General features: G+C 38.4%; 1 protein-coding gene across 1 annotated transcript in view; it reads right to left on the reverse strand.

Annotated features, from left to right (window-relative positions):
- The window catches only part of LOC136103960 (potassium voltage-gated channel subfamily KQT member 1-like), a 491,583-nt gene extending 491,470 nt beyond the window's left edge, over nucleotides 1-113 (reverse strand). Inside the window, exon 1 of the mRNA XM_065842505.2 lies at nucleotides 28-113. The gene's annotated coding sequence lies outside the window, so the exon portion shown is untranslated. The remainder of the gene's footprint in view (nucleotides 1-27) is intronic.
- Nucleotides 114-10,189: the final 10,076 nt, after the last annotated feature.

The following is a 10,189-nucleotide window of genomic DNA, read 5'->3' on the forward strand; positions in this document are numbered from 1 at the left end:
ACCAGCTGGCAAACAGTACCTACTTACTCTTGTTGTGAATTCTTCTACTCCATCTCACTGCTGCTCCCTCAGCTCCACACAGCAGCCTCCCCAGAGAGAGGAGCTGCTGCTGCCTGACTCTGCCCCCAACTTATCAAGTCCCACCCTGAGTAACACAGGATCCCTCCCTTTTATCTGCCTTATACGGCTGCCCTTGGAAAAGGCAGAAAAAGCTGTGGAACAGTTCTGACAGCTTCAGAGAGGAATTACTTGTGCTTCTTCCTATTGTCAAAACCAGCAATTGCAAGCAACAGCTAAATTTTGCTGAGGATTGTCTTCATTTCCCTCCCAGTCCTTTTTTTATCTGCATACACTTCATTGAAATGGGTTCACAGTGGCATTTCCTCACTGCACAAGTTTTAAAAATTTCAATTAGGTGTTACTTGTAGCTAGCTGGAGGCTTTGCAGCAGCCTTTCATGTTGAGTAAGTCTAAACAGGCAGCTTCAGTTGTTTGTTTGGGTTTTTTTCCATCAATGTCATGGCAAAAACAAAAGCAGCACTTCATTATGTTACATTAAGGAATGGAAAATCAGAAGAGAATCCTGAACATAACCATTCCAGCCTCAAATTCCTCATTTCATTGTTCAACTTTCTAATAAGGAAGTAAAAAGTGAGTACTACTACTTCTCTCCTTTTCTGCGTTTTGTAACAGAAAATATGCTACTGTGTGAAATGCCAGCATTTTGAATATGAGTTGTTTCACACTTTTGCACAATCATGTGGCTGAGAATGAAACAGAGGTAACCATTTCATCTTTTGTTCTGGCAGTGGGGGAATGCTGCCATTGTACACGGTCTTCAGCTTTTATCATAATTGTTCGTGGGCCTGAGCACTCTCATTCCTTGGAAAGATTATCCCAGAAAGTCACTTTCTTAATTTCCCAGTTATATTTTCATATAACTGAAAGAAAAGACAAAACAAAATCAAACCTTGACAAACAAACAAAAGAAAAGCAAAACAACAACAAGAAGCACCAAAAAAAAAAAAAAAAACCCACACACCAGATTTTCAGTTCCTTTATTTTTCTGATAAATACACTCTGAGAAGTCTTATATTTTTATTTCTCTAAAAATCAAGCCCTCCAGAGCATCGTCCCTGGATGCTGTGTGACTCTGTTTCCACTTCACACAGAACTGAATATCATATTCCAGATAGTCGTATAGGTGAACCATTGAGAAGCCATGATACCTTGTTGGAACCACAGAAGTACTTCTCCAGGATTTTGCTCATGCTTCTTCCTTGAAATGGCTTCTGCATCTACTAATAAATTCTCTGCTGTATTAACTTTTCCAGACAGTAATTTGCTAAATGCAAAAATTGTTGTCTGTTCTCACCTCTGACCTCTCCTGAATATATTTGTTCAAGTTCTAAACAACTAAACAAAGTATATAGGAAAAAAAGCATTTCCAAAAAAAAAAAAAAAAAAACCAATCATTATCTTGGACGTTTTAAGGTTTAATATCAGTTTACTCTGAGGGAAAAGGAGCACTCAGCTATACTGCGAACATAAAAATGCACCACAATAGCAGCAGGCCTGAAACCACTGCAGAAATAGAACCCATATAATCTGGCTCCTATTTCTCAGTCAAGTAAAAGGTAATGATTTAGTGTTTTTGTTTGACTGAACTGTGGAAGAAATGAACTCATTACTTCAGTCACCCATGCCTCTCTAAAATGTAGCATATCACATCTTTGGTTCAAACTCTCAAAAGGCAATTAGTTACCTAACTAATTTATTGCATATGTGAAATAAAAATGGATGATTTTAGAAATACCTAACAGTTGAAGTTTTCATTGGTAAAATTATATATGCACATAACACCTTGCAGCTGCATATCTACAAAAGTGTGGGTTTTATGACTGGGCTCACTTCTCATCTCTTGTTTAATCCCAATGTGCCTGATGTAGCCCACATGATCGGAACACCTCTACCACACACTGACAGCACCATATTTAGCACTAGGCAGAGCAAGTATAATAATTTATAAGCAAGAGGTCAGGATGGGAAGGCACAGGGAAAGGTCTGGTTTTCAGATGCAGATTTGAACCATTTTTGACAAAGCAACACTTCTTGGAAGACTACCCTAAAAATGGGACCAAACCCCTTTTCCGTTGACAGCACCATCACTGTCTCGTTTGGGGTTGTATTTTAGAAGAAGACCATTAATTGGTCATGCAAGAAACACATGGGAATGATATGGAACCCAAATACTAGAAAAGATTTTGTACAGTAAATGATAGACGAGACTTGCAAAACATTCTCATGCTCCTCTGTTAATTTCGAATTCCATTCTCAGAACCTATGTTTTCTGCATGCAATGCTCTCAAACATCTGCTTTGAGTTTGTGAATTTCACTTCCAGAACCAGGTGCATAGCAGTTAGACACTACTGAGTGCCATGTACCTTTCTGGCTTAGGTACAGAATCTTGTTTTAGCGACAGTCATGCTGGGACACAAATTCACCATGTTGAATGTTTTGAACTTGTTGTGCCCAAGCTGTCTATAAGGGGCAAAATGCCAACCCTTGCTTTCTGCTTCAGCTTCCTGGCTGGCCTGGAGACCCAATGGCCTTACAAGGGACTGTAAACCAAAGCTCACTGTGGGCAAAGGGATCTTGAAATGGGGTGTAGGCTTGAGCCCCAAATTTATATAACAGTACTCCCTGCACCTTTCATTTTTGAACTGCAGATTGAAAATGGGTTAATACCTTTCTTGTAAATACATTAGGTAGTTCAGTTGTCTGCAGAACACTTTGCAATCCATGTAATGTGCATCATGAATACCATTATTCTTCTTTGCAAGGACATGATGAAGATAAATTAAGATTATCATTACTTGTGTGCTATGATATTAAGTAAAAAAACAGCAGATTGTGACTCTAGACTTCCACTCAACCCCAAAAGCTTGGCAAGTAAAATATATTGTAACATTTTACTATATGAGGGAAGAGCTGAAATGCTAAATTGTCTTTTAGGCATGTTCCACTGCTTCATTATTTTAGTATTAATAGACTACAAGACTGACTGCTTGACCCAGAGTAGTATCTAACAATTCCGTAAATTTCTCATTTCCATGATGGGATTGCTATAAGAAACTAAGCTGACTCCTTCAATTAAACAGTTTATTGTTGGTGTTTGTTTTGTTTTGTTTTGTTTTGTTTTGTTTTTCTCACTGTTTAAACTGAAAATAAAATGCTTTACCAGAAAAAATGAAACAGAAAGTGCAAGTTCTTCAAGATGTCTGAAATTAGTAAGAGCTGTGATGTGAAGAAAATGTCAGTCTCATAGTATGATATATATAGTAGACAGATAGATAGATAGATCTTGTACTAGAACTTAGTTTTAAGACCTAAGCTAGCTCTTATACTCAAAAACATGGTTGTTATGCTGATTCTAATTAAACAAATTCTATCCACCTTGTGGAAATATTAATTAATTAATTAATTCATATGATCATTATGAGGGAACTAGTAGTAACTTTCAGAGCAGTTTGCCTGTCCCTATCACATCTGTCCTTTCAGTTTTTTCAAATTTCATCAACATTTCAGGCATGTGAACTGAAAGTTTCTTTTGGAAGTCTCTAATTCTGGTTTTGACTAGTTGATTAGAAAGGTATTCAGCAACCTTTGACCACAAAGACAGAGAAAAATAGCCAGCTCTTTTAAAATAAAAAGCACTGATAACAGTCATACAGAAATTACAAATTGAAACAAACTAATTATATTCCTCCTTTTGCCTATTCTGTTTCATTCATTTTTTCTATTACCCCAACAACCCACTCTATCCAGTCAAACTATTCCATTTTGTGCAATGAGAAGTGAAGAAGTGCTGGTTGCAGTGGCAGGTACAATAATGATATTGAATGTTCCATACTAAAGCACTGGGCAACATGATGGAAATGCAACCCAAAGGAAAAGTTGAGCTGGCTATCAACGTAAAGTATTCATTGACAAAAAGAGTGCCTTCGTTTGGAGGATGAAGTTTTCAGTTTGGAAATAATAAGATCACTGTATACACCCAATGGTATTACCCACAGTCACAGTTCCTGTGGCTGTCCTTGAACTATAGCAATGACAAGAGAGAGAGCGCAACAGCTTGTACGTTATTTTGATTTATTCCCACCCAGAGCACGCTCAGTGGAGCTCAACGGATTCAGCACCACGGAGAGCGCCGAGAGGTCCCGCCCAGCGTGCCCCGGCCGCCCCTCCTCGGACCCCGCACCCACAATGAATGATAGGGGAACCTTAATCCTCTTAAACTCCCACAGAAACACACAAAGCATTTGACGTGCAGAAGAGCTCCCAGATCACACACCCCACTAGGTAACAAGGTGCATGCATGGGGTTTTCTTCGGTTAGTTCTGGTAAAATAAGGGAATTCCTATTTTCAAAATGGTTCTTCAGGTTAGGTTGGTTTGGAAACAGGGCCAGCATAGAATCATAGAGTCGTAGAATCATAGAATAGTTTGCGTTAGAAGGGACCTTCAAAGGTCATCTAGTCCAACCTCAAGTTGCACCAGGGGAGGTCTAGATTGCACATTAGGAAAAAAATTCTTCACAGAAAAGGTTATTAGGCATTGAAACAGGCTGCCCAGGGAAGTGGTGGAGTCACCATCCCTGAAGGTGTTTAAAAGGTGTTTAGATGAGGTTCTTAGTGACACGGTTTAGTGCTAGAGTTAGGTTATGGCTGGACTCAATGATCCAGAGGGTCTGTTAAAACTGAAATGATTCTATGACTCTATGATTCTAACTGCCCTGCAATGGGCAGGGACATCTTTCACTAGATCAGGTTGCTCAGATCCCTGTCCAGCCTGGCTTGGAATGTCTCCAGGGATGGGGCATCTACTGCTTCTCTGGGCAACCTATGTCAGTATTTTACCATCCTCATTGTAAAACATTCCTCATGTCTATCCTGAATCTCCCCTCTTCTAGTTCAAAACCATTACCCCTTGTCCTGTCAAAACACGCCCTTCTAAAAAGTCTGTTGCTATACTTCTCATACACCCCTTTAAAGTACTGAAAGGCTGCAATAGGGTCTCCCCAGAGCCTTCTCTTCTCGAGGCTGAACAACCCCAACTCTTTCGGCTTGTCCTCACAGGTGAGGTGTTCCATCTCTCTGATCATTTCTGTGGCCTCGTCTGGACCCTCTCCAAGGTCTCTGTCCAGGAAGAACAGATACAAACAGTCAAGCTTTTCATTCAACCAGATGAAACCCAGGACCAAAATGTCACCTGTCTCCTTTTGGACAAGCATTAGAACAACTTGTCTTTTAAGGGAACATTTCCAAAGGAGACTTAAAACTTTAGAGGTCATTGGTTATAAACAGCAGATAATCCGTACATTGGGAAGATATGTGAATACCTCTTAAGGTTATATATTTTACCTCCTTATCTTGCCAAATTTATAGTTGGTATAAGGAGAGAAAAATAACAGGATGAGGAGAGAAAAATAACAAAAAGAATTGGTTTTATTCATTGTTAATACTTGGCTTCTGTGCAATTTCTCTTGTTTGTAACCAGTTAAGTAAAACACTTGTTTCTAAGTTAACACTACCCTTATTTCATGAAAGACCTTATTTATTAATTATCTTCAAGACATTAGATACCAATTACCCTTAGACCAGCATATTACTTCTAGGCTAGATTTGATACTCTTTATATTCCTACAAAGGAACATGGCGGTGGGAACGAATTTATCTGTCTATTTTTCCTCATCCAAAATATCAGAATTTTTGCAACCTTTATTTCTGAGTTCTCTCATTTTTATGAGTTCTGCTGGGTCAACAGTGGTCCAATGCTCGTCTCTTAATAACTGCACACGGTTTCATTTTTTTCTCCTTGTTGAGGGTTTAGATTGCGGGGTGACAATAAAATCGTGGCAGATGTATTGTTAAACTCCTCTCCCCCCCACTTCCCCCTTTTTGCCCCTCCCTCTCCCCCCTTCCCACTAAGGACAGGCGATCGGGAGGGAAAGAAGGACAGAGAAGAGAGTCGGAAAAATTAAAGATGTTTTACTAATGCTACTAATAAGAATAGAGAAAATAATACAAAATATACAAAACCAATCTTGAAAGTCTCAGCAACTGCAGAGCCGGCACCCAAAGTCCTGGATTGGACTCTGCAGCCAACCGGAGCTGGGTTCAGTCACTCACTAGGCCTCAGTTCGCAGGGATGGTTAGCAAGGTCCTCTCCTAATGTCGGCCATAAGCAGAAGGGAAAAGGGAAAAAAGGGAAATGGGACAAGATCCTCATGATCTCCCACTTTTATATGAAGTATTCACATGAATGGAATGTTATACACAGTTGGTCAGTTTCTTGGTCACCAGTTTCTCATTGCCCCTCTCGTGAGATGTACATCCATGCTTATCAATAAGTTTGCATTCCATTGCTATGTTTACCAAAACATGTGTCTGGTTCTCCAGGAAAATGCAGCTAATAGGAAGGCTTTAGCTGACCGGCAAATTCACTAAAAGAGAAACTTGTTTTTTAACAAAACCAGGACACTCCTTCACTTTTCAGCAAGGATGCCATGTGTTCAGCTTACCTTTTTTTTTAGTTTTTATTTTGTCTGTGTGTGTGAAAATTCTCAGATAAGTAAATTACTTCTGGGGCTTAACTACTGTTACATACTCTTTCAGGATGAATTTCACTTTTCCATGAAGAATATATATTCTGTGCCTCAGTCTCTTAGCTTGGTATGCTGTTGCTAATTTGTTGTCTCCCACTACAAGTATGGAAGAGATAACAGCTGGAGAATCAGAGGAAAGAACAGAGAAAGGAGTATGTTTTCCTCTGTAGGAATGAATAATGAAAATTATTCAGTTCTACAACTTTTGCATCATAGTTCAGCTAAGTTTCAAGTGCATTAATTTCTATTAGATGTTGTGGCAATGCCATCATGGGCTCGATGTGCTGTGAAAACATACCTCACCCTCATTTGCACAGAGCAGTGATCTGTTTGGTTAACAGTTGTATGATAAAGACAATGTTGGGGCTAGCAAAATGACATCTGATATTCAGGAGTTTGAGAGATCCATAACAGAAAGGAAATAACTCTGGGATATCACGACTTCAGGCTTTGTTGTTCTGCCTCATTGGGCACAGCAATCATCATGCACTTTGGTGAAAAAAAATGTGACAAAATATGCAACCTTGCTCATTATATTGTCATTTCAATAGCCTTTTGGAAAGAAGGGAGTTATTAAATTGAAATATTGAGAATAAGGAAAAGTTTAAATCGTGAGTGCATTCTCTAACTTGGCATTATTTGCTGAGTAAGAAATTTTTGGTTATTAAAAGCCAGCATCCTCGTGTCCTGATCCTGTTTGCCATTTTAAGTACTATTGTAAATCAAGCAGTAATTACAATGCATGCCATGAGAGTTATTTTTAAAAATGCTGAAGCCAAATTCTGCTTATCTCACGTTGTTCCACCTGAACAATAGAGAACAGCTTGGTGTGGAGTTTAAGGTGTACTTGCTCTTCTCTAGCTCACCAGAATTCTTAAACTATAATCATAGTATATCTTCATAGAAACCCATAGTATTTTTAATAACTGGATAAATAAGAACAAAAAACACTAAGTATTTTTTTTATAATAAAAGAAACTGCTACCACATAGGGTAAAGTATCTGTTGATATACCTATGTTGCATAAAAGGACAAAATTACTGCTTGAAATACCATGCAGATTCTAGTTGATGAAAAGGTATCAGATAGCAGTCATGGAGAGCCTTCAAATAATAAGAGACAATATAAATTCTTGTACAGTGAACCTCAACTGTTACTTGATTCCTATCTTCAATTATATTAAGTGTACTAGCATTGTTTTCTTGGGTTTGTTTAAATCATTAGTGATGGACTGGAGAAGAAGGATACTGTTAACCGTACTGAGGTTGTAACAGAATACCACTAGAAATGGGTGCTTATTACAATGTATTTGAAAAGATTGATCAAAATATAATTGCTTCAGGAGAGACTTTTTACGTAGGAGCTGGGTGATGTAACTGAAGAAGGAGTTTAGAAAGATGACAATGATCCTTTAAGAATAAGTGCAGCTGTACATTTTTACATGTGTGAGTTTACAAAGTAAATGAAGACATTCTGTTAATTTTGGTTAAAGATTTCCAAAAAGTTTATTTTTTTTTTCTGTAGGCTGTTTCACGCAACCTTTAATTGATTTTCAAACTGATATTAAAGAGAAGCAAACTGAACTTGAAATTCTTAATGTAACAGGTTCACATTACCTTTTCTTTCTATACTAATCTAGAGTGCGAGGCAGTAATTCTTCTGAAATGATACCACTCATTCTCCAAATGGAGAATATACTCAACAAGAAATCTACTTTTTCTTACTTCCATCTCCTGTATCTTTTAAGACAACTGTCTATTACTTTCTCTGGTAGTTCTAAATTATTTACTGCTTCTTACTTACTTTCATCTTTCTTCCTGCCCTGTTCCACTCAATCAAGAAAACCCAGGCTGACTTGGCTTTTGTACAGGCAGAAGGGTGAACAGCTACCTGGTAATTACTGTGCCAACGTTCTACGCACTCAGAATGTTGACCAGTGGTGGGATTCAATCATAGAAGCAAATTCCCTCTTTCACCAGTAATTTTTTTTATTATTGAATGATCAATGTGAAATTGAATCTGACTGGGAAAATTAAAGAACCATAATCTTTTATTAAGAGAGATGACAGAGCCCTTGTAAATGCTGACTTTTTTACTAAGAAGATGGGAAAAGAAATCACAAAAATGGAAAAAGGAAAATAATAGTAACAAAATTATTTAACTATGTACAGTGAGCACACTTATCTAACATCTCCAATATCTCTCTGCTTATCCGAGTTTCTACATAACATGCCTGTTCTTCTTCCTACCATTCTTATGCAAAATCACAGTCGCAAATAAAAATGAAGTTGGTTCAGTTGTACTAGAACTGGAAATGCTTTTCAAAATGTGTGTGCATCACAAAATAAAGAAAGAACATTTGTGTGCTAAAGAAGTACCCAAAGAATGCATCCTGAGGTAAATTTGTAAAGCCAGTTTATAGGTCTGTTGATTTCAAGTTAATGTAAGCTTCTCAGCGTCTCAGGGCACCTCCTTTGTTGAGGACTGTGCAATCAACTGAGGGTCCCACCCCTCCTGCCCCCCCAGCTGGGTGGAGGTGAAGTCACCCTGCCACGGGGCAGGGGAGGATGTGACTGTCAGCACCTTGGTGCCACCCTAGATGTGCACGTTGGGTCAGGCACAATGGGGCACAAAAGGTGCTAAAGAGCCATCAGCTGCCCTATTGAAGGTGCTGGATCTCAGGGGGACATGCAACTGCCACATACAACCAAGTACTTTATCTGTGTAGCAATTTTTAATAACTGGTGTTGGTGCCTTAAAAACTGAAAAATACTGTATTTGTATTACATTCTTGGTTTTGTCTCATGGTCATGTGCAGGAAATATGGATTTTTATTATCTGCATCTATTTCTCCTTTATTTCTTTAACTTTGGAATTTTAAAAATAACATTTCTTTCTCGAGTGTTATGGGGGTAATAATCATGGCTTTCTGTCCTCACAGAGAAATAGAGAAACAGAGGAAACACTGGATAACCAATATGTCTTGTCATGCAAATACCATATAACTCAAATGCAGGAAAGAATAAGAAATATGTAATTTTAAAGTTTCCTTTGCACCTACCAATTGCAGCGCTGGTAGGTTTTCCTCTGCTTTTTTTTTTTTTTTTTTAATAAGAAGTCAGCTCTGACTGTGTAGACTGGATTTTTTTAGGTAGACATCTTCCGGAGAAGCCAGATGAAACGGAATGGAAGATCTTGAGCAAACCTTGGTGACTGCAGAGATCCTTCTCATTCCAGTGCATTTCCCAGTCGATTCATAGAATTCTCTGTTACTGTAGCATCAGCCGTTTACAAACAAATGATAAGACATGGTGATGAATCCGTTGAATATGAGGAGTTCAGCGAAGACACTCTGGATCTGAGGAACTTCAGTCCAGTTTTGTCCACCTTTTAGAAATCTGGGACTGTGTTTAGCTTGGCAGAATCAAAGAAATCTAAACAAACAAATCTGTGATCAGACACAATTCGATTTGTTTAGAAGCAGCTGTATAAAAGAGGCTGCCTCAACAGTTAGTATTCTGAA

The sequence above is a fragment of the Patagioenas fasciata genome, chromosome 1 (genome assembly GCF_037038585.1).
Source record: "Patagioenas fasciata isolate bPatFas1 chromosome 1, bPatFas1.hap1, whole genome shotgun sequence".
Lineage (NCBI taxonomy): Eukaryota > Metazoa > Chordata > Aves > Columbiformes > Columbidae > Patagioenas > Patagioenas fasciata.